The 4,452-nt window shown below is 46.3% G+C and overlaps 1 protein-coding gene across 5 annotated transcripts in view; it reads right to left on the minus strand.

Annotated features, from left to right (window-relative positions):
* CRACR2A (calcium release activated channel regulator 2A) overlaps positions 1 to 4,452 on the minus strand; it is a 140,575-nt gene that overhangs the window by 114,559 nt on the left and 21,564 nt on the right. Inside the window, exon 2 of one of the 5 annotated variants that reach the window (XM_019660952.1) lies at positions 853 to 931. The exons of the other annotated variants lie outside the window; for them this stretch is intronic. The gene's annotated coding sequence lies outside the window, so the exon portion shown is untranslated. The remainder of the gene's footprint in view (positions 1 to 852; positions 932 to 4,452) is intronic. 5 annotated transcript variants of the gene reach the window in all.

Genomic DNA, 4,452 nt, shown 5'->3' on the forward strand with positions numbered 1-4,452 from the left:
ACTTCTATCCAGAGGAAATGAAATCACTATCCAAAACAGATATCTGCACCCTCCAGGTTCATTGCAGCATTATTCACAATAGCCAAGATATGGAAACAGCCTAAGTGTCCATCAACGAGGCACGGATAGAGAAGATGTATCTATATGGAATATTAGTCAGCCATAAAAAAGAAGGAAATTCTGCTATTTGCAACAACATGGATGGACCTTAGGGCATTACACTAAATTAAGTCAGACAGAGAAATACAGATACTGTATGATCCCACAAGTAGAATTAAAAACAAAACAAAAACCAAACCGAACTCATAGGTACCAAGTACAGATTGGTGGGGGGGGGGGGGGGGGGGGGGGGGGGGGCAGAAATCGGGGAAGGTGGTCCAAAACTACAAACTTCTGGTTACAGATGAATAAGTCCAGGGGGTGCAATGTACAGCATGGTGACTACAGTTAACAATACTGTACTGTGTGTTTGAAAACTGCTAAGGGAGCAGATCCTAAAAGCTCTCATGACAAGAAAAAAAATTGTAACTGTGTGCTGATGGATGTTAATTGGACTTACTGTGGGGATCATTTTGCAATATATACATATGTCAAATAATTATGTATACTTTAAACTTATACAGTGTTATGTGTCAATTATATTTCAATAAAGCTGGGGGGGAAAAACTGTGTTTTCGAGTAGACTTGGGAAAACAATGGCCAGTTTGATGAACTCAGTTTCTGGACTCCTCAGTGCCAGCTGATAATTCTGATGAATATTAAAAACAACAGTAAAGGAACCAAGGCAGACTTCAGGCCAGAGGTCCAGGGGCTGTGGGAGGTGCCCTGTCTGTCTTTGGTTCTCTCACTCACCTCTCCGTCCTGGCTCCTCAGAGCATAGGTACCTCTTCACTTCTGGAGAGCACTTTTGCAACCCATGTTTGAATCCCACCTAGGAAACAGAGGTGAAAAGGCCTTGTTGTCCCCTGGGCACCACAGTGGAAGGGTTTATGGCAATTTGGGGAACATGCCCCTCTCAGTAGGGCTGCAATGACCCAAAAGAAAGCAAACCTAGTCCCTTCCTCTTCCAGGTTTTGGAGAGGAGGAGGAGGAGAGGTGGAGGGATTACAGTGGGAGTCTGCTTAGTGAATCTGGAGACAGCCTAGCCCAGTGGGGTGGACTATTGTGCATAAGAGGAGGTAACCTCAGAGCTAACTGAACACCCTTTCTCTGCAGCCCCAGCTCTCAGCAGTGCTCTTAGAGCTCTTTGCATCCCATCCATAAATGCTGTCTGCATCACTGAAGATCACCCTTGAAGACAGAGATTCAAAATTGTGACCAAAATAACTGCCCTACCTAAAGGAGAAATTCAGTACTATTTATAAGAGAAGCCGAAGGGCCCAATAAGGTGAGCAAGCTGAAAGGTGCCAGAGGAGGAAGAGGCTTTGGAACAGGGAGAGGACGGGCCTCCTTGCCTAGGGCAGTTTGGGGATGTCAATTAAGACTGTGAACCTGGAGAAGAGATTTGCAGAATGCTTTGGCCATAGGCTAAGTAGCATGGTCTGAAAGCATGCCTGAAATTACTGGCAAAGGGGGTTGGGATTGTCTGTCATCACCCTGCTGAGGCCAAATCTCCAACCATAGCTAGATCTGGCAGATGAGATGCACATCACCAATGCATCTGGCCTCTGTACTGTTCACATGCAGAACTCATGTAAAGCAAATGCTTCCTATTCTACATGAGGTACTACAGTACTCGGGTGTTCATTCACTCAGTGAATGTTTACTATGCACAGGCACTGTTTTAGGTGCCAAAGAGGGAGCAATAATGCAAATCCAGCAAGTTTGGGACCTGGTGGAGCTTATATCCCAGTGGAGAGAGACAAACAATAAATACATAAGCCTGGTTAAGTCCTTTCTGGTAGCAAAAAGGGCTGGAAGAAGATAACCCCGTCACTAAGATAGCCGTCAGTATCCCTCATTGGCATTGCTGCCAAGGATGCTGCTATAAGCAGCCGGAGTGGGGATGCGCCACCCTCTAGTGATTTCCCAGACAGCAGCCTCCAGCAGAGCCAGTGGAGTAGAGAAGAGAGAAGAATGTTGCCCTGACNCAGAAGCTAGGAAGAAACAGGGAAGAATTCCACCTACAGGTTAAGAGGGGAGCAAGGGCCTGCCAACACCTTGACTTTGGACTTCCAGCCTCCAGAACTGTGAGACAATACATTTCAGTTGTTTTAAATCACCCTGTTTGTGGTACTTTGTTATGGCTGCCCTAGGAAATGAACACAATCAGTCCAGCTCAAGTGCCACAGGTATCTGACATTGTTCCATCTCAGTAGGTCCTCAAGAGATGCTGATGACAACTCTGCCCAAATGAATGAAAATTCTAGGCCCTTGACTGCTCAAGTTTTATTATACAGGTATGCAGCAAAAAATCAACCAGTAAATTATTGAGTACTGACCTTGTGAAAAATATAAGAGAAATAAAGTATTATATTATTGCCCTCAGGGAGTTGGCAATCTGATCAAAGATTTAAACAGACACATAAAATGTAACATATCATAATGACCAAATAATGTTGCCTCACCCTCCATCCCCACCAGTGGTTGCCATAGAAGTCACTCATGACTAAACCCCTCATGCTGCCCCAGACTCAATCTCCTACTGTATTTCATTTTAGCTGCTCCTGATATGGGTATATCTGGAAAAACTGGGCAAACTTTAGAATGCCAGGCTAGTAGACAATTTCTAGAAGCTGTCACCACTGCTCCTGGCATGGAAACCAAACTTCTCACCCACTGTGGATACCCACTGCCCTCCATGATCATTATCTGCTACCCTTGGTCAGAGATTCTCTCATCAGTTTCTTACCAGCTTTCTTTTTCTGCTCAGAGAGTCAGACCCTGGAGGAAAGGCAAGTCTATTCTACAGTTCTCCATGAACCTGACATGCAGAAAACAAAAGATCCATATGGTCTGGGAGTACACTTTGGTAAGCTGACTAACAGTTTTTCAAAGGGCTACAGAAAATCAGAGACCCCCACAGAGATAGTTTTCTGTTTCATCATTCAGAACATTTGCTTATTTGGCGCAGCCTCCATGCCGGTGGGGGCTCCCACTATACCTACCTCTAGGAACCTCCGATTCTTATCATAAGCAAATCTCACATCCAGTTACACACCTAGGGGTGAGGGAGGTGGCACACCTTAACTGAACTCTCCTGGAGCGCCCTCTGAATCCCAGGTCTTTGGGGTCTAGCTGCCCCAGGGCTCCTGCTGCAGCTCTTACCTTAGGAAGAGACGTGGCAGTGCTGAGTGCCAGGTGGAGCCCCAGGCAGGGCTGCTGAGGAACAGCACAAGTCACTGCGGCTCCACCCTTGACAAGCAGCTTAATGACCCAATTGTGGCTCCAGGCCAGTCTCCTGCAGGGCGGGGCCAGACCTGCAGAGGGGACAGATGGAAGAAAAGTCTTCTCATTTTGACTTCAAGTAATTCATTATAGACTCTCAGGGTAGAAAAGATCCTTACAGTCCCCTAATTTTCCTATTGTGACTTCTCAAATAAACTTCCAGCTGGGTCCAGGTCAGGTTTTGCAGCCAACACTGTTGCTCGCCTCAGTAACATCTATTTCTCTCTTCCTCCTCTCAAACAGAACCCCAGTTGTGTCCACCAGTCAGGGTGAGCTGCTGTACACCCAGTTCAGGGCCTCATCCAGTCAAAGCACGCACGGGTCCCTTGTCAGGGGCACAGGTGAAGGGTGGGCCTCTGACCCACCTCTGGCCACTGAGACATGAAGAGGGGCCTCCTTGGGTTTTCCTGGAAATGTTTCCCTGGCTCTTAAAAAGGGAGATGCAGGAACCTCTCCTCTGCTGGGTGTTGCCTTGTCAGCCCCATCGTGACGATGAGTGAAAGCACAAGGGAAGAGAAGAGAAAGATCAAAGAATCTGGGTCCTTGAGGATATCACTGAACCACTGGATTAAATAACCCTGGTGCCACCCTTCCTCCAGACTTCCTAATAGACAACTAATAAATATCCTCATTGTTTATGTCCATTGAGTTGGGTGTTTGTCACCTGTAGCTAAGATTATCCCCAGTGATATGCACACAGATGTCCCTGAGACGATAGGACCACATCCCCAAAGCATAATCTCACCATCCTGACAACACCTACCCAAACTTCCACATTGTTCTTTTCTCTCCACTTTTTCTTAGTATTCAGTCCTTTCCTCAGCCTGGACACGGTTTACCATATTTTCAATACAGTAATCAATTATACAATGTATGTCAGTTCAGTTACTTAATGAAGAAACACTTTTGAGTCCCTATGATGTACCAGACACAGACTCAAAACATGACGACCTGAAACCCTTCAGGTGAAGCACAGTGGGTGCTCCTGGTAAGGAGGTAAGTGCCATGTGGCAAATTCTATGACAGGATGTGTATGCTGGTGTGTGTGAGCCAGAGAAGGGGTGA

This window comes from Hipposideros armiger, unplaced genomic scaffold (genome assembly GCF_001890085.2).
Source record: "Hipposideros armiger isolate ML-2016 unplaced genomic scaffold, ASM189008v1 scaffold_332, whole genome shotgun sequence".
Lineage (NCBI taxonomy): Eukaryota > Metazoa > Chordata > Mammalia > Chiroptera > Hipposideridae > Hipposideros > Hipposideros armiger.